The sequence below is a fragment of the Canis lupus genome, chromosome 16 (assembly GCF_011100685.1).
Source record: "Canis lupus familiaris isolate Mischka breed German Shepherd chromosome 16, alternate assembly UU_Cfam_GSD_1.0, whole genome shotgun sequence".
In the NCBI taxonomy this organism is placed as follows: Eukaryota; Metazoa; Chordata; class Mammalia; order Carnivora; family Canidae; genus Canis; species Canis lupus.
This window is the reverse complement of record NC_049237.1, coordinates 18655733-18681034: the sequence shown is the minus strand read 5'-3', so window position 1 is coordinate 18681034 and position 25302 is coordinate 18655733. Positions and strand designations below refer to the sequence as shown.

At 49.5% G+C, this 25302-nt stretch overlaps 1 protein-coding gene across 4 annotated transcripts in view; it reads right to left on the bottom strand.

The window, feature by feature from the left end:
- DPP6 (dipeptidyl peptidase like 6) overlaps nucleotides 1-25302 on the bottom strand; it is an 825076-nt gene that overhangs the window by 95395 nt on the left and 704379 nt on the right. The window lies entirely within an intron of this gene.

The window sequence follows — 25302 nt, the reverse complement described above, 5'->3', positions numbered from 1 at the left end:
ACACATGGAGTGCGAAACAATGCTGCGTGAGCATGTCTGCGAGCTGGTCAGCAAACCATGAATCCCCTTCGGGACATTCATCTTCTGCAACCTTTGAGTGGTCTTCACCATGTCCTGGGTATGCCTTCATTCCATGGGGGCTCGAGGAATGTCTGGTGCTGACCACCAAACCCCAGCACGGTGAAGCCCAATAAATCATGGTCCAACTGAACAGAAGCTCATTGTCTGGAAAACTCTATTTTTATTTTTTGCACACATTTGAACACTATCAGCCCAACATGTGCTTTTTGAATCTTATTATTATTGCACCACTGTGGGTTATGATTTTAAGATGCTTTAAAAAAGCAGAACCACAGCAAATCAATCCACAGGGAAGCAGGACACATCCAGGCAGAACCAAGGGAGAAAGTAAGCTATACAGGAGGCTGCATCCCAGGTCAGCTTGCAAAAGATGCCTGGGGGTTGGTGCCTGCACATGCACCCCCTCGTGAGCAGCTGTGCAAAAGGAGAATGTGCTCAAGCATCAGCACCCTCCTCAGCCTTAAAGAAATGATGAAATTCACCTGCTGTGGCACAGAAGCAACATGGCCCCATCTTCAACAGGACTAGAATGGAAATGACAATTCTCATAGTCCCCCCCCCCATTATTCTGTCTTGGTTAATTAGAGTTAGCTATGGATGAATTTTGTGGGGTCTGATATCTACTCCGGAAAGAACAATTAATTCTATTCTGCTCAAACACCTTCTAAGTTACCAAGTCAGGGTGCTGGGTGATGAAGTTCTAGAATATAGGTGAGGTCCACAGCTGACAACCAAAAAAGAATTCTTGAGACATCTTTGGTTCAAAATGGTGGTTTTATTAAAGCCCAAGGCCAGGACCTGTGGGCAGGAAGAGCGGCTACCCTGGGCCTGTGAAGGGTGGCTCATTATATACCTGGGAGCTGGGAGGGATTTGGGGATTGCGCGCTCTCTACGGAATTTTGGAAGCAGGGTTTCCAGGACCATGAGGGGGTAGCTATTGTTGGGGAAAGGTCACTGATTCCCACCTAATTAAACCTGAGTCATGAGACCCGTCAGATGTGTAGGGGTGGGCCATGTGCTTGGGGGGTGATCACCAACGCGTACCTTGGGGGTTTAGAGACAAAGGAAATCTCCAAAGGAGTTTTTATATGTTAAAGTAGAACTTCTTGCAAGATACATCTATGAAGGCAAGGGAAACAAAAGCAAAATGAATCATTGGGACTTCATCAAGATAAAAAGCTTCTGCACAGCAAAAGAAACAATCAACAAAACTAAAAGACAACCTACAGAATGAGAGAAGATATTTGCAAATTACATATCTGATAAAGGGCTAGTATCCAAGATCTATAAAGAACTTATTCAACTCAACAGCAAAGAAACAAACAATCCAATCATGAAATGGGCAAAAGACATGAACAGAAATCTCACAGAGGAAGACATAGACATGGCCAACACGCACATGAGAAAATGCTTGGCATCACTGGCCATCAGGGAAATACACATCAAAACCACAATGAGATACCACCTCACGCCACTGAGAATGGGGAAAATTAACAAGACAGGGAACCACAAATGTTGGAGAGGATGTGGAGAAAGGGGAACCCTCTTGCGTTGTTGGTGGGAATGTGAACTGGTGCAGCCACTCTGGAAAACTGTGTGGAGGTTCCTCAGAGAGTTAAAAATAGACCTGCCCTACGACCCAGCAATTGCATTGTTGGGGATTTACCCCAAAGATATAGATGCAGTGAAACACGGGGACACCTGCACCCCGATGTTTCTAGCAGTAATGTCCACAATAGCCAAACTGTGGAAGGAGCCTCGGTGTCCATCGAAAGATGAATGGATGAAGAAGATGTGGTCTATGTATACAATGGAATATTACTCAGCCAGTAGAAATGTCAAATACCCACCATTTGCTTCGATGTGGATGGAACTGGAGGGTATTATGCTGAGTGAAGTAAGTCAATCGGAGAAGGACAAACATTATATGGTCTCATTCATTTGGGGAATATAAAAAATAGTGAAAGGGAATAAAGGGGAAAAGAGAGAAAATGAGTGGGAAATATCAGACAGAGTGACAGCACAGGAGAGACTCCTAACTCTGGGAAACAAACAAGGGGTGGTGGAAAGGGAGGAGGGCAGGGGGTGGGGGTGACTGGGTGACACTGAGGGGGACACTTGACGGGATGAGCACTGGGTGATATGCTATATGTTGGCAAATTGAACTCCAATTAAAAAAAAAAAGTAGACCTACAGGCTCCTGGGGGTCGGGCTAAGATGGCCTTTCGCCCTCAGCACAGTATGAACATGGAGGCAGTTGAGTTCCTAGAGGAATGTCCCTCTGCCCTCAAGGGCTTGTTAATGTGCTGCCATGGGCTCATGCCTTGTCCTCAGCTAGCCCTGTGTTCCCCATCACTGGGGACCAGAGACCCCACCTCGGTGCTGAACTGCTCTTAGGTTAAGGGATTGCCTTGTACACCACCTATTTGTATTATAAATGAACTCCCCCTCAGATTTGCTTTACATTAATGGTCAATGTGATTATAGAATCACAGAATATAAGTCACACTGAACTGGTTGTTACTAGGTGTGTGCCATACACTGGCTCTGCGTGCCCGTGGTGACACAAAGGCCATCGAGGGCCCGGAAATCAGCTGAGAAAATGAAGTGAGTTAACGTGACACAAGGGACAGCAATGTACATTAGAACGAAGGCAAGGGGACAGCAGAAGGAGGGGTCATGGCGGGGGGCATGGGACAAGGAGAAAAGGAGGGAGCTGGGCCAGGATGTGTGGCAGGGGGCAGGGTTGGAGGGGAAGCACCACGGGCATCAGATGGTTGCAAGGTGGACACTGGGGCTCATGGCTATGTCCTGGGGACCCTGTGTACTGCAGCTGTGGAGGTGTTCACCATCGAGCCCAGGCCAGCAAGTAGGGTAGGCTGCCAACCCTTGATACTGGGTGTGGGGGCTGCCTGAAGGCGCAGCTGTCCCTCCGCCCTGGGCTCACTGGCCTGGTGGGGGGAGCCCCAGTGTATGGGCACCTACACAGTGAGTGTATTGTCATATCCCTGCCTTCCACATGTTTTCCTGCAGGCTGCCAGCTGCTGCCAGGACCCCACACTCGAGGCAATGTGGGTTTGCTACTTGGCTGGTCACCAGATGGCCAAGTGTCACCCAACACCCAGCACTCTTGTCTCCCGCATGTGCACCAGGTCCAAACCTGGGGCTTAGTGGACAATAGATGAAGGATGCAGAGTCCCTAGCCCCTGAACAAGGCCCCTCTGTCCAAAGAGGGCCTGGCAGCCACCCCTCACAGCCCCACCTCCAGAGTCCTGCCATCTTGGGGCATCCCAAGGAAGGGTACAGAAGCCCAAAGGTCTCCTGAGGTTAAGAAAAAAAAAGGAAGGAAGAAGGCAACCTCTCCAGAGCCTGTAAGTTTCCAGCATCTCCAGCAGCCAGCAAAGTGACTTTCAGGTGTGAGTCTGGAATGAGGTGATTCAGAAGTGACTGTACACACAGCCACCTGACTCCTCTGCTTGGCGCACTGGATGGTGAGTAATAGACTCCAGCAGATGGTCCGCTGGAAAAAAAATAGGCACCATTTGCAATGCAATTTGCAGTGATTCTGCTCAATCATTTCTGTGCTGCAGGGCTGGGGGGAGGGAGCCAATCAAGGAGAGTGGAATCACAGAGAGTGAGCAGAATTGAAGGGGTGCAGGGAAGGAAGCAGAGTCTGCCCAAAATCAGTGGCTTTTCATGGCGCATGAACTTGCGGCCAGCTCCGGAGTATCCCAGTAGAGGAATGGCTGGCTGTACCAAGGCTTTACAGAGGAAGCAGCTTTTGACAAAAACAAAACACCACTACAACCCCCACAGAGATGACTCTGTTCTTCTCTTCGGACCTAGAGCAATCCCCTGAAACGGGAGGGATGCCAAGTGCACATCCTTGTGCAAAGTGACACCAAGCCCACGTTGGATAGGCCCCCAACGCTCAGTGGCAGCGGCAGGCCACTGGGGGCAGGCCAGCAAGGGAGCCAGCTTCCCATTCCCACCCCTCTTTGTGTGCATCCCGCTTCCAGACTCGCCCTCAGGAGAGAGAATGAACATGGGGTGAAGGCCTGGCCTGACTTCGTGCACAGAGGGTCATCTGTTTCCATCAATTCCATCAGCAAATGCCAGTACCCTTCCACCATGCTCAATGCACCGTGCAGAGAATCTGAATGCAAAAAATAAAGGGTCACTTCAGACTATATAGCACATGCTGGGTGGAAGGGAATTCAGAGACCACGTAGCTCAGCAATGACAAACATCTTGCATGCGTGTTGGCAAATGTTAGTTCCTTTCGCTCCCATCCCATGGCGAGATGATGGACAACGGGAAGGGGTTCTGGCCTGCGGGGGCTAGGTCACACAGGACCGGGGGCGGGTGTGGGGGGAGCTGCCTACTTTCCCCAAATGCCCTGTAACGCATTGCTCCTTGGCATTTTTATTCTTCTCTGTGTTAGCTGCTCAGTAAAGACATAATTGAGTGTAAGTAAGGGGAGAAGGACCAGGCCGATGAGACTGTTGACCTTTTTGTGTTAATTATGAACGTCTCTATTCTGCAAACAGTTTCTCCAAGATCTCCGGCTCCATAAGGCGGTTGGCTTACATGCCATGGACCAAATGCAGCTTAAGGACAGGGTTCTGCAGAGGAACAAAAGCGATCTCATCAACTAAATTACCTGACTAGCCCTTGTCTTGCAGCAAAACAAGCAGCTTGCCTTTCTGAGCTATTTTAAGTAACTGGAGAAACTAGACATTGCACCTGGCCTTCACCTCACCTGTCCTGTCCAGGGACCATTTTAGAATCAAACAAGAAAAATACATTTGGAGCCATTAACGAGTCACGACCGCCACTCCTTCAAGCAGCAGAAAGATCCATCCACGCGCTTAACACTTATAGTAGGATCTGGGCCAACGTTCCTCATTTCTTGTCACCGTATCTTAAAGGAGCCAACTCCGCTCTTTGAATGTTATTTCCTCATAACAAACAATGTTGAGGGCTTATCTGGAAGGACGAAAATCTCTTTGGGCTCAAGGTAATAAAGGCCAATCCAGCAAAGAAGAGGAATTCTCACATATCCCCGAGTGTTTGGCACATGCACAATGAGAGGGGCCCCGACACGGTTCCATGGAGATAGCCTGGCATCACTAGGGCAGTTCTCGGGGAAGCACATGGGGATGGTGCCCACTTTTCAGGATAGATGCCAGGGCTCCACTCCTGGCAGAGCAATCTGTATTTGCTGGGGCCGGGGGGAGGACACAGGAGTCTTTTCTGCAAAAGCTTTGGTGTGTATTCTGGTTAAGAACGACCAATTCTGGGCACGGGGGTGGGGGAGCAGCTGGTTAAGCATCCAACTCTTGGTTTCGGCTCAGGTCATGATCTCAGGGTCCTGGGATTGAGCCCCCTGTTGGGCTCTGTGCTCATCAGGGAGTGTGCTTGAGATTCTCTCTTCCTTTCCCTTTGCCTCCTCCTCCTCCTCTCTCTCTCTCTCTCTCTCTCAAATACAAAAATAAATCTTTGAAAAAAACAGAATGACCAATTTGGCAAATATGTTATATCTGATGGGATATGCATTGCATTTTGGAACTACAGGCATGTAGCTTTATCAGTACACATGACATATACTTCCAAATTATTTTCAGGGGTTTCCTTACTGAACAGAAGGTCACAGGTTCCCCCTAAAGGTGTGTGGTGGGTTGAACTGTGTCCCCCTCACATATGATACGGAGGGATATGCTGCATCCTAATCTCTGGTCCCCAGGAATGTGATCTTAATTTGGAAGGTCATTGCAGATGTGATTAAGATGAGGTCATCCTGTGCCCCTTTCTACAGAAATATGAGGCAGATATTGTGCTTTAATTCAGTTTGAGCTCCTCCACAAACCTTAAAAAACAATTTGTATCCCATTCATCACAAGAGCACCTGATATCCCGGATGGATATCTATTTTTTTTAAAGATTTTATTTATTTATTCATGAGAGACACACACAAACACACACACACACACACACACAGAGAGAGAGAGAGAGAGAGAGAGAGAGAGGCAGAGACACAGGCAGATGGAGAAGCCGGCTCCATGCAGGGAGCCTGATGTGGGACTCGATATTGGGACTCCAAAATCACCCCCTGCGCTAAAGACAGATGCTCAATCCATGAGCCACCCAGGCATCCCTCCTGAATAGATATCTAACTGCATGGTGATGTACAGCATATTTGGTCATGCGTACAACCGGGCGTGCCCATGGGTTCACGGGCTCGTGGATATCATGCCACAGCCTGTCTTCCCACCCCGATGGCTGGTGGCGCTGACTTGGATGTTGACAGGGCTTCCTGAGAGCAGATTCTAGAAGGCCTGTTGCCAGACTGAACGCCATGCTGTTTCCCAATTCTTGAAAAAATCACCACCCACAGTAAGCAAGTTTTGTCAAGGCTGCATTTGCTAGAACACCGTATGAGTTTAGAAGAGCCTGAAAGTAGGTCTGGCCACAGGGTCATGGCCCGAGGGAGGGGGCGCTGGTGGTGGTGACAGAAAACAGTGAACTTGAAAGCCCTAAACCTGCTGGCATTAATGAGTGGAATCACGAGCCCTGCTGTGGGGTCAACATCCCTATTTTGCATGTCCAAGATTTCTTGTCCCGGTGACTCTACTGGCTACCAACTATCCAAGCACCACGACGCATGGTCTGAAGGATGGAAAAGACAACGGGCTTCTGCCATAAGGATCTGACCCATGAAAGAGCAAAGAATCTTACTGTAGATCTATAAGAGCAAGACTTGAACCAAAGTGCCCTCCCTCATCCTCCGTGCTGATGCCACCAAGTGCAGGTACTCCTACTCCATGATGACTTTGTATATGTTTAAAAATCATCCTAAGCCACAAAGGGGGAGGGTGGGGGTTGCAGGAGAAAAGAGGGAACATGCACGTGTGGAGCAGGAGGCATTCAGCAGGTGCTTTTGCAGACCCTCTGCCCGTCCCTGCTGGGGCGGGGCGGGGGGGGGGGTCACAAAAACACCCGGCAGGGAGCAGAGAGGCCACACCTGTTCCCTGGAGGGATGAGAGGTGAATGGGGAGGGATGGTGCTGCCTGGCCAGACCTCATTCTTTTGTTTCACCTAAATTGTTCAGGAGCAGCACCTGTGCCAATTGCAAGTGTCACAAAGTGGGCCGGGATGGTGGGCGAGGACCATGCTCGAGGGCTTCCCAGAGAGGAACCAAGGAGGAGACTGGGTGTTTGGGAAGAGTCCCCTGCCCTGCAGTGGTCAGGTGTGCGGTACTCAGGAGGATGGACACTGGAGCTGGGCTTGGGAGACCCAAATACCAGCCCCGTCACTGTGTGACCTCGGCTTCCCTATCTGTAAATGGGGGCGATGACAGTGTGTACCTCACTGGGCTGTTGCTGTAAGAGTTAGACTAATTATTATTTATAAGTAACTGGTGTCTGTGCCTTGTAAGTGTCACGGGGACAGATGGTAGCGCCAACCGAGGGAGCAGAAGCAGCGCAAACAGAAGATGAGCCTAGGACCAGAGCGACCAAGTGGCCCAGTGGGAGACATTGCTGAGCTGTCTGGGCTTGTGCCCGCAGAGCCTGGGCATCTGGTCACGGAACAGACCTGAGGTTGGGGAACCCTCATTAGGGATCACCCTCGTGGCTCCTGGTCATTGGAGGGCCAAAGGGTAAATGGCCCTACAAGGTCCCAGCGGGTTATTCCAGACACCCTGGGACAAGCTGCAGCGACATGCTGGAAAGGTCATTGGGATTCTCCTGGCACACTTTGTAAAGTTTCTGCAAAAATTATGTTTCTTCTGTAACAAAACAACCCAAACACCCACTGCTCCCCACCACCTGCCCCCATCAAGTCCTTGTGACGTTTCTTTTATAATAAAAACACGGAGGATCATGGCTGGGAAGGCAGGGCTGATTCAGGCCGACACTGGGCGACATGGTTTTTCTCGCTTTCTTCCGCCCAAACCACATAGGCCATCGCCCACGTGCCCTTGCACCACATGTTCGCTTAATCCTCGAGACAGCCACCTCGGGGACCGACCGTGACTATCCTGGCTTTCTTCCTGGAGGAAATTGAAGGGGCAAAGGTGAAATCGTGTGCTCCGATCACAGACAGTAAGTGAGAGGGTGGATCTGTGCAAAATACTGACTGCAAGCACGTTTGTTCAGTGTCCTCCTGTCTCCACCCCACTCCCTTACCTCTGCCCCACGGCACCCCTGGATGGGCCCTGTGCTTTTGGACCCTGGGAACACACTGAAAATGACACGAGGGTGAATGTGGACTGTGATGCGTCCCATGGACCTCAGGTCATCTGATCAGATGCCGTTACAGAGTTGCCCCGGACGCAGCCTGCCACCTGCACCCCGGCACTGGCCAAACACTGTTTTAAATTCAGCTCCCAAAGGGCATTCAATGTTAAAAAAAAAAAAAAAAAGAGAGAGAGAGAGAGAATGTTCCACTGTAATATGCTAACTGACTTTGATATTAATTTAATAATCTATACAGTGATTGGGTTACTATCTTCGGTAAAATATATTACCAACCCTGCAATGATTTTTTTGATTTCCTCAGACAGTTATGGTTTTCTTCTTGGCCCTTTGCCAAAGCTGATCATCCTGTTAATATTCACAAGAAAGTTAAAAAAATGATTGAGATTCTGAAATTGGAATTTTAATGGGATAGTGACTTAGCTACCGAACGAGATTTACCGCAGTTTGTATTTATGAAGGTTTTTTTATTTTTTTCAAAGTACTGACTTTATTTTGTCCTCTTCTGAAAGTTAGGGTTTTTCACCAAAAAGCAAATTACAGCCTTGAAATGATATGTAACATTTCTGTTATCTATTGAGTTTTTTAAAGTTGTGTCATGAGAATAATATTTCCTCTTACAATATGCTGCAGAAAAGCTCATTATTATACATATTTTCAAAGAAAATCCTAACGGAGCAGAGTCCCCTTAATCAGTCTCAGATATTCTGTGTAATTATTTCTTAATATCAGTGAAAACATATTTTGGAAACAATGGCTATCAAAAACAACGTGTATGAGACAGGAAATTAGATCTTAAGCGTCTTCTTCTTTTTTTTTTTTTTTTTAAAGAGGAAGGTTAATTAACTGTAAATTATAAACAGCATTCAGAACAGTTTCTATGCCCAACAACAGCCAAGTTATGAATGATTCTTGGTTCTATTGTTCAAAGAACAAGAGTCTGCCTTTTGACTGATGCAGACACATCCTGCCCGCGGGGAAATGGCCCAGGAATCGGTGACGGGGAGGGTAAGCTGCTGTGCTGTCTCTGGGGTGCAGATGGAGGAGAGGTGGGAGGGGGGCACTTAGGCCCATCCCCCAGCAGGGGCCAGGCCGTTCCTAACAGCTTACCCCTGTCCCCACCTGTGTCCTTCCCCTGAATTTCCCAGGATTGTTGCCATCGCTCTAACTGAAGCAGCTCTGCACTGTGCATTAGGCTAAGGGCGTGAGGTCACCCATTCCAGATGGGCACGAGAGCTTTATTCTACCCCAAGCCCAGGCCATGTGCCTCCGCTGGACAGCCCTTCCCAGATGGGGGGCTGCATTGAAGAAAGGGACAGAATGAATGGGAGGATGTGGCCATGGCCTGAGTGCAGCCTGTCTACTGCATGAGGGGCAAAACTCCACAGATTCGATGCACAGGAGGTACCAACAAGTCAGAAACACCTGCTGGGTTCCCAGAAACCACAGATTTAGGGGGCCTCCACCTGGGTGCACCTTTGTAGACCAGTGTATAATACTACATTTCAGAGGGTGAGGAAGGATCAGAAGGTGCCAGAAACACACTCCTGACACTCGGCAGCCTTGACCCGTGTGGGGTTCACTTCCCCGCTGCAGCCAGCATCACCCCGAGAGCATCACAGTCACCTTCCTACCACTCAGTGGTTTCTTACACTTCTTCCCACCCTCATTTGCCTTCTGTACGTCCTGCTGTTCAGAACCACAGCACCACTGAGTCTGGATGTGACAGAGAAGCCAGGAGCTCAGGAGCTTGGCTGGGTCCAAGAGCTGAAAGAAAACTGACCCCATGTCCCCACTTCTATAGGCTACAGCTCCATCACCTGTCCTAGGAGAATGCCCTGTGTTGGGAACATGGACCCCCCGCCCTGCCCTCCCCAAAGGCTGTCCATCTGCAGACAAGTTTCCCTTTGCCATCCACCACTTGGGTGAGGTCATCCTCTGCAATGGTCAGTGACAATGGCCACCACTGTGTGGGACCATGACCCAGCTTTCCATGCAACATTCCCATTCTTACCATTTCTCTCCCACTTGCCCTCTAGTGGATTACCCGTTCCCATGAAAGCTTCTGTCCTCTTCAATACCACCCTACTTCACTAAATCGATTGCACAACTGGGGCGTGACCTGAAGTTTGGAAGCCACGGGCAATCCAGAATTAATGCTGGCACTGCAGACCTGTTCTCGCCGACCCCACCTGCTGCCAGGAGTGGCTGTAGTGCATCAGAGAAATGGGTATGCTCCCACCAGGCGCTGGCCGGTGGTCCCGAACAAACCCCTCAAGCCCTCCGTTTTCACATCCCTCACCCAAGAGAGACCAAGTGTGGAGGGGAACTGGTGAATCATTGAGGTCATAGGGCTGCCCTTTCCCTGATGCATGGCCTGCCACGTGATGTCCCCCACCCCTGCCCCACCCAGTGCGCTGTAGGGTACATGACGCACCGGGTGATGATCTCTCCAGAACATTGCCTGACATTGCCGATGTTGGGAATGTTGGGCACGTGAGCTCTGGGGTCCACTTGATCTCAAGGAGCACAGTGTGGGCAGGAACAGGAGGGAACGCTGTCGAGATGGGCAGGACGGTTTCTGTGTAACCTGCCTCCCCACTCAGGGCCAAGCTGGGCCCCCACAACTCCCCTTCTGTGGCTCCTCACACCACCACCACCACTCGCTCCTCGAGAAAGCTCCAGGTCTTCTCTTCATACAAGACCCAGCACCCAAGCAAACCAAACAGCACGGTTAGCTGAGGGCCCCCAGCCTCCATCCACTCACTCTCCTTATTATAATAAATCAACAAATCAGAAAGATGAGAAACTGATCCACGCTGGTACCATGATGCTCCCTACGGCAGCTGCTATACTGTTAATGTCAATCATGCCTCTGGGGTGTGAGGTGCTTTGCTTTTTATGACACATCTCCCCTTCATCATATAGACATGACCAGTGTTGACCGATAAATTACGCCCTGTCACCAGATTCCCAAGGCTGTGAACGGGGATAACTGTTCCCCGTTCTGCAGGGTGGTATGAACAAGCAGAGATGAAGGCTGACTCCTACAAGGATGCTGGGCCTTGACTCAGTGTCAGAAGAGAGAAATCGTCCCATTTTTTAACCTAATGCATGGCGTTTTCTAACAGTGACAACACGAGTACTCATAGCTTCAATCTGCTGAGTGCCCCAGAACGGACCGAGCATGCACACCGCTGTACCTGCCGTGACGGTCACCCTGGGGCCACCAGCAGGGGCTGCCGCTCTCCACAGCACAGGTGGGGCCACCGCAGCTCGGCCACAGGGACTGGATCGCCGAGCTCACACAACTGGCACATGAGGCTGCCTGACTCCAAACCCCTGGCTCTGACCAGGGCACCAACTTTGCTGGAGGCTCAGCTTCCACTTCTGTGCAATTGCGGGTTTGCCACATTCTCTGAGCCTGTGATTTCTGGTCCAATTTGTGAAGAAGACATCTCTATGCCCTGGGACGGCCCTGGGATATGCAAATGGAGACGAAGCAGGACGGGGCCCCTGAAACCCAGCTCTTCAGTGCAGTGTAGGTGGGACGAACTTCTGCCCTCAGGGCAGCAGGCAGGCCAGGGGGTTGGTGACGAGGGATCAGGCTGGCTTCTCACAGATCCTGTCCTCACTGCAAACTCGGAGCTCCACATTCTCCTTTCATGGGGAGGGCATCATGGTCCTGGTCCAAAGGCTGGGGGTGTCCGGCTTGCTGTAGGATTCTAATCCGAGAGTGGAATGACTCTTGGTGATTTTTCTAAGTTGTGCCATTGGAGCTCAGAAGGGAGGCGCCTTCCCCTGAAGAGAGGACCAGTGGAACCACGTCCTGCCGGATGCTCCGCGGCATTGATGTGCCGAATGTTCTCTGGATTCTCTCACAGACCCTTGCCTACCTGTGCCCTGAGCTCATCCTTTTCCCAGTTTCTTCTTCTCTCCTTGGAGATAACAATACCCCCAGGCAGCCAGCACCCCAACTAGGTGCTGAGGTGCCCTGTGTCCTCTGAGCTTCACAGGATCTGGTGGGATGGGCAGGGCAGGTGCCGTCAGCCTGGTATCAAGTCTTTCCTACTAGAGACTGGACATTCACAGCACACTCGATGGCCCTGGTGGCCCCAATTGGGGGCCACTGCGTCTGTCACTCCATTTTACAGAGGAGGTGGTTGAGGCCCGAGGATGTTGACCCAGTTGGCTGAAAGGAAGCATGGGAAGCTGGACTCAACACCAGCTTTGAGGACTGGGGGAGGGGAGACGGAGTTATTGACCCAGAGTCCCAGGATGGGGGCAGAGCCTGGCTTAGTCTCTCTTCCGGGCCCACCACTCTCTCCACCACACTGTGGGGCTGGCCACGCAGAGAGCGAGGCTACAGCCTCTGCCGGGCTGCTCACAAGGCTGGCAGCTTAGGCACCAGCGTTTGGAGAATCCATCTACCTCAGTAACATCAGTATTGCAGACTGTCATCTTTGAGGGAGGCAAAGCACAGACGAAAATGCAATGCAGTGGGATGGGGCTTGGGCCGTTTCTAAATAAAGTGGCCCCATGGATTCTGACTGGTAATAGGGTCCCAACATCCCCACTACTATGCACATCGGAGAAAACCAAAGCACCCCGAGGAATCTGGTGCTAGAAAATCGCAAAAGACATAAATAACATGCCTGATAGATCTGTATTCAGAAATAAATGGCCTCATTCTAAATACAGAAAATCTTATTTATTCCTGCTTGCATCTGCTGCCTTTTTTTCTGCCTCTAAATATTTTATCCAAGGTGCCGGGAGCAGAATTAAATGGGGGGTTAAAAAAGAAATCGGTGAATGTCAAGCCAGGAGGCAAGTAGAGCTTTTACCTTGCAAGGCTCACAGCCTCCCTGGCTAATCAGCGGCGTGTGATTTGCATATTACACACTGTGAGCATCTCATTATCCTCATCGGAGAGACCTGCAAACCCCAGCGCTTGCACACCCAGGGCCCCTGCATTGGTCCCCACACCCCGGCTGCTTGGGCCAGCCACCAGAGGGCAGTGTCCCCTTCCCCGCAGGGCAGAAGAAACGAAGTCCGGGTTTGAGGGTTTCAGTTTCTGTTCCAGGGCCGGGTGGGTGGAACAGATTTTCCTTATAGCTCACTGGCTGCTAACCTGTGGCTTCTCCCGTCCTCTTTCTGTTTGTGCTGGGGCGGGGGGAAGGCACAGATACTTGTCTCTACAGCTGGAGTCTTCCAAGTAGAAAATTTTCAAGCTGTTTTTGTGGGGTGGGCTGCCCAAGGCCTCGGACGGTGCCTTGGGCCCCACGTGTGGGTGGGCCGTTTAAGCCGCTGCAAGCCTGGGCCACACCACATCCTGGCCAAGAGGGGTCCCGTGTGCAGTACAGGAAGGGCAGTGCGGTAAGGGCCCAGCAATCCCAGGAGATGGTGACATTCGGCATAAATAAACCCTAGGTCCTCACACTTTTGTTAAAGTAGGTATTTGATTAAGCAACTTACTTGGAATCCACCTTTCTTTCACATGTACACACAAGCAAGTGCGAGTCTATATGCACACAAATGAATGCACACGTATACACAAGTGTGTACACACACACACACACACACATGGACTCCCGCCTCTTCTAGGACTCTCCTCTGCTTGGGTGCTAGCCTGCTTGGGGAGATCTCAGGGCAGAAAGCACCTGTCCCTTCTCTGTTCCTGTGTCATGTGAGCCACAGTCAATGAGGCCCATAACGTTGCAGTTTATTTCCCCGGATCCCCAAAGCTCTCTGGTATGTGGTTTTCAATTCCCTTTTCAGCTTTACTTTCCCTTAATGATGATTTTTCCAGACTCAGTTAAATGCTATAATGAAATGAAAGTAATTCTATAAAACCCTGGCCCATAGAGAGAGCCCGCATCCCCACGTGCTGGAGATAACCCCACAAAGCCTGAGCTAGGAAAGCCACTGGACAGAGCTTGGCTGTTAGGAAAACCATGGCCTCACCTTCCTCAAATTTCAGCCATAACCACTCATGATGATTTCTCTCTCATTTCTGGCTTTATTTTGTTTTAATGTGCATGGCCACCAATGTATAATAGGTTACACTCCCTGAAGAATCCATGGAAACCTTGATTTGTCTTAGGAATAAGGGGCAATTTCTGGCATGTTGAGTATTTTGGGGAGGAGAGGCCAAATGCTGAGGTCTGTCTCTCTATTCTTAAGTGCCAGAGCCTATCGGGATCCCTGACACCATGGCCAGGGCCCCCTAAGTGCCAAGGCAGGTGGAGAAGCCAGAGGTCAGGCGTGCTCAGCAGCTGACCGCTGGGAGGAGCCACAGAGCCCGACCGGAGGGTATTGCTTCGTGGCAGCCACCTCCCATGGTCTGGAACATGGGAGGGAAAGATTTGTCTATCAAAGCCGGAAGGGGAACCCTGAGACACCCCCTGCCTGTCTATCATGAGTCATCCTTAGGGAGGTGACCGTGTAGGGAGACAGCCACAAATGTTCTCATCATCATCTTATCCCCTGGTGACGCTAAGTCTCCCCAGTAGAACAGGCTTATGCGAGTGTCATCTTGCAAGATCTAGTGAAAGACAGAAATGGGAGAAGAGCCTGGGGACTATGTACTGGTGATATCTTGATGGAAGGACGTTTGGGGAAAAGTTCAAAGAGTTAGCTCTTGAATTAATACATTAAATTGCTGCTTGGTTTTCTGATTTTCATGTTTTTGTGGTCTTAAACCAGACTATGTCATTCTGCCGAAAGTGTCTAAATTGTGTTGAAGACTTGTACCACATAATTAGGACTTGATTAAATACCATCTTGTATTATGTAAACTTCTTGCAGGCTGATCCAGATCATAAAGCATCTTTGTTTGCCACGAGGAGCCTGGGGGGATTCGGTGCAGGATAAATGCATGAATGCACACCTGGTGATGCAAGGAAGCGCTGCTTCACAGGAGAGTCCCAGCTTCCCAGATGGCTGCCATATGTCGATCCCATGAGGGGAGGGTTTGACTCACATCCCTCCCTCATCTTCTCCTTTCCTTCACTTTATAAAGGCCTGTACTGTGTCGGGCACTGTGTTTTTATGGTGAGTAATCAATGCTCGGCACGGAGCAGAGGCTTGGCATCCAATTCCTGAATAAATGAGTGGCATGGGGCCCACTGCCAAGCCTTAGACTATCTTCCTTATGGAATGGACTTTGTTACATGCAAATTCCTCACAGTCCTCATACCTGTCTGGAGACATGGGCACCAGGATTGGGGGGGCAACCATGTGGAGCTGGGGGAGAGCTGACCTTTAACAGAACCTTGTGATTGGGAGAAAGGGAGGCCAGAGTGTGATTAAGAGAGTCTGAGCTGAACACATAAAAGAGTCCAAAAAAATGATGGTGTGGAGCAGAGAATAAGTTGATCTCGAATCTTCCATAGTCTAGAGGATTTGTCCTGAAGGCCAGGGAGAGCCTGCTTCCTCCAAGATGTGATGCAGCAGCCTCCTGGCTGGGCGCCTTCCCAGGAACATCTATTTAAAATCCCAACACTTCACAGGTTTAGTGTCCATGCAGGGGCCTGGGTTTTTCTTTTAATAAAGTAAGTGCCAGATGCCCTTATTCCTATAAAAAGAACAACATGCTGGCTGGATTTTTTTTTTCTCATTAAAAGCTGAAAGGTCACATCTTCTTTGGGTACAGCCAGCAGCCAGTAGTTCCTGGGCCCATCTTCCATTGAATGGACAATTCTTGTCCTTGCATGGAATGTACTCTGATTCATTAGCTTGAGCAGAGAGAGAGTAGATGCTCTGCCTCCCTAGAGACTGCTGGGTCCCTGGGCTCTGGGGTGTGCTTGGGGCTCAGAGATACAGCTTGTGCCATTAGAGACATCAGGCCTACGTGTTGGACCTCTGCCCAATGCAAGAAGCAGTTTAGGACAACCCAACATGATGACAGTGACCTCCCTCTGTTTGACCTTCCAGGACGGCCTCTTCCAGGGTTGGGGAGCTAAGCAAGAATGTGAATTGACCCAAAACCTGACTCCTCCAGTCAGCTGCTTCTGTTCACTTGTTGTAGAATCAGTGACAGACAAGACTAAGTCTTCTTCATGCCTCCAAGGTCAGGTTACCCCAACGTGGAGAAGCTGAGGGGCCATTTCACCCACCTGTACCTTCTTAAGGGCAGCTCTTAGCACAGCAAAAAGTTATACTAGTAATGCTAATTTTATATAAGGAAAGGAAAATGGGGGTGAAAGAAAGAAAATCAAGTTGAATCCTTTACAGCAGATAATTTCACCAGAGCGTAGAGAGGTATCAGAATGGCTGGATAAGCTTTTCCTAATGCACAAGTGCCCTGTGTGTGGGAGAAAGGAAAGGGAAAGGAGATGGGGACACTCCCTGAGCTCTGTCCCCACTGCTTATGACTAGAGACCTTTGCTCCAGCAGGTTCACTAAGTACATGTAAATATTTACAGGTAAATATTTCATTGCGAAGTCATTTGGCTTGAATACAGAGTTTATGTCATCACATGTGTTTACAGGACTGATATTTAAGTATGAAAATGTTAGTGATAGGAGGGAGTTTAGAGTTATCTAATCCATTCCAGCAGTGTTTTCAGAAAAGGGAAAAGAAACTAAGGCCTAACTAAGGTTAGGAAAGTAGTCTGACGGCCACATGCAAAAGTTTGGATGGGGTGTCTGAGTCTCAAATAAAACTGTTTCAGATACACCCGGCATGGAGCCTGACTGGTCCTCATTCAAGCACTGGCAACTTGAGTTTTCATAGAACTGTGTTAATAAAACTCTCACTATTAGAGTAAATATAGTCTAACGTCCCAGTGATGTAAGAACACAGAGAGACTAAAAGGAATTGGAGCTCCCAAGGGCATCAAGGATTTTAGCCACAAACACTCACATTTCATTAAGCTTCTGTAACAAAAAGATGGAGATGGGCTTGTCTTAATCTCACAACTTATGCATAACGAAAAAACTTAAAACATATAAGCACTGGATATCGTATATTATTTATCAAAATCTCTCAGGACTAGGTAATTGTCAGCAAAACTTTGCAAGACCAGTGGGTACTCTTCTTATATTTTGAGAGAACGTTCCCCCTTACACTGCTCTTATTTCTGATTTCACAAGTCCAAGCAGATCATTTCCTCATGTTAAATTAAAATCATCAGTCGTCTTTCTAAGACACTAACAAAGCTTTTGCTGGCTTTTCAAAGATTTAGCTTCTAACTCTGAGAACCTGAGGTTTGCTGTCAAGAGCTGCTCATTGGGAACCGTGTGCACTAATTCACAGACTTCACAGAGACCCAAGAGGAACAGAGCTGACTGCAAGGTGGTCAACCTTCCCAAAGAAACCATCACACAGGGACGCCTGGGTTGTTCAGTGGTTGAGCATCTGCCTTTGGCCCGGGGCGTGATCCTGGAGACCCGGGATCAAGTCCCACGTCGGGCTCCCTGCATGGAGCCTGCTTCTCCCTCTGCCTCTGTCTCTGCCTTTCTCTCTCTCTGTGTCTTTTATGAATAAATAAAATCTTTAAAAAAAAAGAAACCAATCAAGAAATCACACAAGATGGTGATTCTGATTATTCCTCTTAGCTATTAGCCATTAAGGATGCAAAATGGTGAGTCTGCAATGATAAAAAGTTACCCTAGCTATTTCTTGGAATATCCTGCCTCAGTGGTATATGGATGGTCCAATGTGTTTCTCACATTTCTATTGAAAATAGAATAGAGAATAGAATTTTCTATTGAAAATTTTTATTTTTAGAAATTCGCTAACCTCACATGTGCCCTGGCAGGCAGTGCACCCCTCCCCACTGTCCTCCTTTCACGTCTCCCACCTCCTAGCATCCATTCTGAATAGACTGGCCCTGTGGGATCCCTGTTATTCTCTGGATGCTTTCTGAATCTGATCCTCTAACCTTCTCATTGATTTTAAGAGATCCCAGCATCCCTGCAGTTAATTCCTCTTTTGCTCTGGTGCCCAGATTTGAGGTTTGCTCTTTGCAAGAGTGCAGCCCAGAGGTAGAATCTTTAAAGCTGCTTCTTCATGTTGTCTGGTTTTCCCTGCTCTGAACAGTAGCTGGCATGGTACTTCCTGGGCTCTGCTGGTGAGTTATGGACAATAATTGTGAACAGAAATGCCTACCGGTGTCATTTCCAGCATCCCGGGACCGTGGTGACCCATGGGGGGCAGAACCCCCACCCCAACCACACTCTGATATAGCGGCATGTGTGATCATGGTGGGAGAGTCTCTGTGTTGTTCTGAATTACAGAAGGTGGTGTTTGGTTTGCTTTGTTTGTGTGTTTTATTATTTACAGAGACCTAGCCTATCCTGGCTCCTCCCCGTCTCATTGGATGGGACTTAAGTCTGGGGAGGAGAATGCTGAGCTGCCAAAGTAGAAGTCATGAGCTCTGCCTTAACACTGACTGCAGGGCAGGCTCTGGACCACGTTGCTCTTGTTTCCTCAAGCTGAAGCTGTGTTCCCCTTGCAGGGTCCCTGGCTGCCATCCTAGATGCCACGGGCCTCCAACCAGATGTCCCCAAGGCAGAGAACTTCCTTCTTCAGCATGTACTGCTGCCTCACCTTGCCTTGCCCAGATTATCAGAAGATTACCCCCAGATCAACTAGAATAACTCCCCAGCCCCACAACCAAACTGCTGCCAAAATTGCAACTCTTGGCTTGTGGGCTCAGGTGTAGCACAGGTGTAGTAAAATATTACATTAATTACACTCCAAGATAACTGGTCGCCATGGTGATCAGGGGGGTAGTGAAAATCTGTCTAGGGAACAAGGAGCCCACAAGAGGGAGATTATGAGTGAGGAAGGCCCTCCCCGTCACTTGGGAGAAATCCCAAGCTGGGCTGCACAGCCATGGTGGCCACCTGGGCTCTGGAGGCTGCTGTGCTCTGAGGTATATGGGTCTAGCTTTTCATTAAAAAAATACCTTTGTTCCCTCCATGGTAGACACCATCTATTCTGGGCACACAGGCATCTGAGACTTGCCACATCTGAGACGTCAAAAGCTGCCAGCCGCAGGGGACAGGCAGGCAGGCAGGCAGGCAGAAGGTTTGTCTTCTTGGAATGTTTCATACCCACATGCTGGTGTGTAATAACACGTACTAGGTGCTGGCGGTTTTGTGTGGTGCTGTGTTACTGTGCCTGTGCTTTCATGGATATGCTCATCCAACAGGCATTCAAGAGAATTCTTTGAGGGGGGTATCCGAGCTCTTAGTTTTCAGACGAGGGACAAAGATTCATGTGTTCTTCAAGGCAACTGGCAGCTGAGGGGCAGAGTGGGGACTCAAACTCAGGCCTTTTGGGCTGGAAGTCTGTGCTCTGAGGAACGCCTTGCATGGGGCCAGCTGCATTCAGGGCTCCTGCCAAGTGCAGGCCACACCAAGGTGATGGTCTGCTTAACCTGAGCAGCGATCCAAGCCTACTTACATATGCAGAAAAATGAAACGTAGAAAGTACCCCAAGAGGCATGTGCTTGGGGGGTTGGGTTTGGAGCCACTTACTGGCTGTGTGACCGCAGAGGAGTCACTTAACATTGGTAAGGCAAAGCTTCCACAGCCATGACACAGGCTAATGTGGTGCTTTCTTCATAAGGCCCCCCCGTGGAGGATGCGATGCATTAAACGTGCAGCATGGCGTGCGGGAAGCACTCAATCAAAGTCAGATATTCCTGTTCTTACTCCTTCAGTGGGTAACTCCAACTCGCATTAACCAGGGGGTGGTCAGGGCCTGGGTAGCCATAATCCCACAGCCTTCATCTCCTGGTAGGAGTGTCGCCAGCATCCCCAGTGTCACCCCTACTTCCTTCATCTTTGGGGACAAACAGTGAAACATAATTAGAATGAGGTTCACATCAGGCTGTTATACTTGCTGAGGGACGTTTGTGGGCATGGAAGTCCTGATGACGGCAAAGGGAGGGAGACCAGCTGCCTTCCTTGGGAAGCTGACATCCTCAGGACAGTTTCTAGAATGCCTATGTCTAGGGGGCCAGATAAGAACTGTGTGTGTGGGTGACAGGCTGGCAGGGCAGTCAGATGGAATTTGAGGGAGGCCTGAGGCCATGGCGGGTGCAGATGCACTCAGACCAGCCCAGATGGAGACTGGCCGTCTTAGTTTCCCCTGTGTGCCTCACACCTTCAACCCCTGCCGTGGACCACCATCTGGAATCTGGAAGCCTGAAGGCATCCCTCTGTGGATGAGGACGGTGTATGCAGAACGAACCCCATCCCTAGCGATGCCAGAGCTGAGTGAGTAGTGAACAGTTGTAGCTTTTCCTCGTGTCTCTCTGCAGGTAATATTTAGATGCTATCCAAGTCCAAGTCATCAATACTTTATGGAGCTGGAGACTAGGGCGAGGCAGGAAAAGTGCTCATTTTAGTTACATTAAATACTGAGAGCAGTAAGCTTACTGCTCACAATGACTGCTATTGGGTTTGGCCAATGCTCTGCCATATGGCACCTCATAGGTCTGTGGCTTTTCCAGAATTTGGGGTAATTTCATCATAACTTCCATGTGATAAACTCCCTTAGAAGTCACAAAGTGGAATATAATTTTTTTAAGTATTTAACTTCTACCAGCACTCATGAAATGTGATTTTTTTTTTTTTTTTTTTTTTTTTACCGAGTCACAAGACTTTGGTGCCCATAAAGAAAACCACTATCTCTGTGGCAGGTGTGCCAGTAAGGAGTGAGGGACGGGAGTCCAGCTCGGGGAACTGCAAGGCAGAGGGAGGGTTGCCCAGGAGATGTTCATATCAGTACACAGATCCCTCCCAGGCTGATCTGGAACTCCAAACGCACTTCCTGCATAAAGATACTACAGACAATAACTTAGGAGTGGATAGAATTTAATAGCCCTCAAAACCAATGTCGGGGAAGAATCAACGATACATTAATGCTCCTGACTCCTGGCAATGCTAGATGAGAAACGGGGGTTGACAGCTGCTGTGTTTCCAGTTTGAGGAAATTATAGGGTAAAGTGATAGTAGGTGGAACAGCGGGGCTCCCGGCACCAGGAGCCGAGCTACAAATCTATAGTTTGAATAATAACATATGGACTTGAGCACAATTTCAAGTCCATTGAACGACGGGCTGCATAACTTATTTTAAAACCATCGGTCCAGTCTGAATGATGTTCGATGGCTGCATAAATTCTCTTCGATCCACCACCAGGGCAGCTTGCTAGCAGCTGAAGTGCCCTAACCAGGTACTGCAGAGACGGTTAGTATCAACGAACCTCATCAAGGATCTGCACGCCAGAGTGGCTCCGTATGCATCGCGAGAGATCATGATGTAAATGCATGTCCAGAAGTTGAAAGAATAGCTTAAGAGGCATTGGAAACACTTTCTCAGCAACAAGATGTTGTGCAGTATATCCCGCAGCTCCCCTCTTACCGTCTGAGGCTAGGACTGTGCCCCGGAACACTGACAGTCACAGAGGGTCCCAGGTGGCCTGGTCAGCTTGTGATGTGCACCACATGGGTGCTGGACACATCACACCGCACGGGACCCCATGGCAGACACAGCTCCCCGAGGACTTACCAAACCATGAATCACACCCAAGGCACGAGTCATTGAGTGACTCTGATTTATCTACATGGGCCCACCTGACCTTTCATGCACGTCTATCAGGGTACCTCACTGGTTTAAAAAGTTGCCAGGTCATTAGTGGTGACCTTGTACAAGATGCTCTAGGAAACAGCGTCAAGAGTTGCAGAACAGGCCTGAGTCTTGTCCTGGCTTTGTAGCCTCTGGACGCCAAGTCTGAACCTAGCAGGTGAGGACCAGGCTTAGGTGTTAGGTGTGCAGCACGGAAGGAGGCAGCCCAGCAACACTCTACCTGATTTCGCTGCAGGCCAGACCACAGTGGGAACCGTGTTTCTAGAGCATTCTGAGCTGGACCAACCACAAATGTGCTAACATACCTCCGTCCACAGCAGCTGTGGGAAGGGGGCCTCTTTGGCCCAGCCTGGCAGCCACATCCCCACTTGTTCCACACCAGTCCTGCAGGTGGGCACTAGGAGTCAGCACAGGGCACTGAGGGGCAGGGGGCATGGACCTGGGGGCTCCCAGCTAGGTGGATAGAGTGCCATGGGGGCCATGCTCCAGGGAGGAGGTGGGAGCGCCAGGGGCTATTGGAAATGGGAGGCTGGGACAACAGTGGGCACCAGGCATGGGCACAGCAGGAGGCGCTGCAGCCTGCCTGGGCTTTTCCCGAGATCTGGTCACTGTCACGCAGGTGATGCCAGACTGGATGGACCCTAGAACCAAGCTAGAGGAACACACACAAGGGAAGCTAGAGGAGGGCTAGCATCATTCCTGCTGACGTCCACCAGCCAAGGCTACCTGGCCAAGCTGGGTCCTCGGATCTTGCCACAACTTCCAAGTACCTTTGGATGAGTTCGGGTTAAAATTCAGCCCTGGGATTTCAGCCACACCAAACCACGTATTAAGTAAATACCCTTCAGGCCACTTTCTTGGTGCGGCCCATCACCCCAGCCGGATGACTCCAGGCTGCATGCTAAGTTCTCTGCCCCTCCCACCCTCACCAGTATCTTATGGGAGTTGAGGAGATAAAGACTTCTCTACATTGGGGGCAGGCCTGCTTCTCAAGTGACCCCCATACATCCCATGTTCCCCTGGGGTATAAGCCACTTCATGACAAGGGCATGTCAGTGAATAGTGGTATTTAATTTGGGGGTATGCCTGTGACTTCTGTGGCAGTAGAGGTATGGATGATTCGCGCAGTTGGGTTGAAACCCTGAATGACCCCAAGTCTCATTAGAAAATCACATGCCACCAATTCTGCACTGTACCAGCATGCCCCGGGTGTATGCTGATGATGGGGAAGACAAAAACCCTAGAAACCATCATATAAACCTGACAAAAGTGTGAATTCTTAACAGAATCCTGGATTGGAGTTCTCAAAAAACTCCAGGAACATCTTAATTTTAGTTCCTGCATAGCCAGCTTCCGTAAACCCTTAAAACAGTTGTAGGACACTATTAAGCAGTTTTAGATCTTATACTAAAGTCAAAACTCTGTGTCACTGCCTGACATTTGCCCAGAATAATAAAACAAAGATTGCATTTTGCTATCGAAATCCATCTGTGGCCACCGCGTGCCAGTCGATGACTCCAGCGAATCAGGGAGGCACACGGCGCTGAGTCCCTAGCAGCACGTGGGTTGCTTCAGCTCCTGGACAAGATTTTCCCACAGAGTGGGTGCACACCTCTGGTCAAGGAGTGCAGGTGTCTGGCTGCCCCCTCGTCTCCCACCTCTTCTCTCCCTCAGCCGTCAGCATTCTGAAATGTTCAATGTATGTAAACCCCTTTAGGGAAACGATACTGCAAATAGATACCACGTTCTGCTTTCTGCTGCCGACAGGCCATGGCCTGCAGGATTGCTTCCCACTGACACAGCCCGGCCTCTCCTCAGAACCAATATCTCCAAGCACGTCAGGCCCTCTGGAAACACTTTCAGGGTGTTTCCTTCCCAACCTACCCCCACCCCGCCCCAAATTAATTAATTTCTTTTTTCTTTTTTTGGAAGCATCTGGGAGTAAAACAGTTAAATCACAGACTAGGAAAAAGACAATTTTCCAAGTTTACACATTATTCAAACAGGAACCAAGATTCCCCTGGGGCTCTGGGTGGTGGGGGGCCCAACTCCAGAAATCCAAACATCTATAACCTTCCAGGGAACAGCAGTAAGTAGATTAAGCTGCCACATCAGCTATGATTGATTTAAAATATTTGGGGCTCTGTTATCGCACCAACACAATTTCGTGTAAATGCCTTGAAGAAAAATTTCCTTTCAGTGGATTTGCTCAAGCTGAAGCTTAACTTGACTCGCCAAGCAATGAGCTTTTTATTTTATTAGGAAGATACTAAAGATGATATTTTAAATCTTCAGGTTATGGATTTTTTTTTTAAAGAGATTAGTCCTAGAGCTGTGTAGACTCTTACCGCCAGGACTCCAGGACCTTTCTTCTTTTTTCAGGGGGGGTGCTTTTAGATTGCTGTGCACTGACCTCTCTGGAACTCGAGGCCTGCTGCTCATGGGGCTGGATGTGCACACAAAGCGTGACCACAGTGAACACCAGCTGGTTGTCTTTTTATTCCAATGACACCGTCATGCGGGGCCAAGGACAATACGACAATTAAGCCTTCAGGTTGATTCTCTTGGGGCCCAGAAAGCAACTTCAAAAACTGGGACCCTGAGTGCAATCCTGAATGCTCTGAGTCTTGCCCCACATCAGAATAAAACTACCCCGGGGAGGGGGGTGCCCACTTATGGCATCAGGAAGGGAGACTTGGCTGAGGGGATGGGATGGAGAAGGGCTCAAGGGACCTCTAGGGGATGATGAGATGCTCCATGTCCTGACAGGGGTGCACAGTATATACATCTGTCCAACGCATCAAACTGTGTTCTGATGCTTGTGCATTTCATTGTATACAACGGGTATCTCAACTTTTTCTTTTAAATTTACGAATCGGACAGCCCGGGTGGCTCAGCGGTTTAGCGCTGCCTTGAGCCCAGGGCGTGATCCTGGAGACCCGGGATCGAGTCCCACGTCGGGCTCCCTGCATGGAGCCTGCTTCTCCCTCTGCCTGTGTCTCTGCCTCTCTCTCTGTGTGTCTCTCATGAATAAATAAATAAAATATTTTTAAAAAATTACGAATCAAGTTGTTGGACTTTTTGCTTCAGAGACCTCAGTGAAATGATGATGGTGAGGGATTCTGAGCTTACATACCTCTCTGCTCTATGCTCTGTGCTGCATAAAGCCCCCAACGCAGTCTCAGCTGGAGGAAACACAGCACTGAGGAAAAAACAGTCTTTTCTGGGCTTGATGATTCCTTGATTGCCCTCCGACCCGGCCTAGCATGGTGCCTTGTCACCGTGGCTGTGTGGTCTCAGGCAGGTAGGCTCAGAAGACATAAGCCGTTTACCGGCCCAATGTTGGTGCAGAAACAT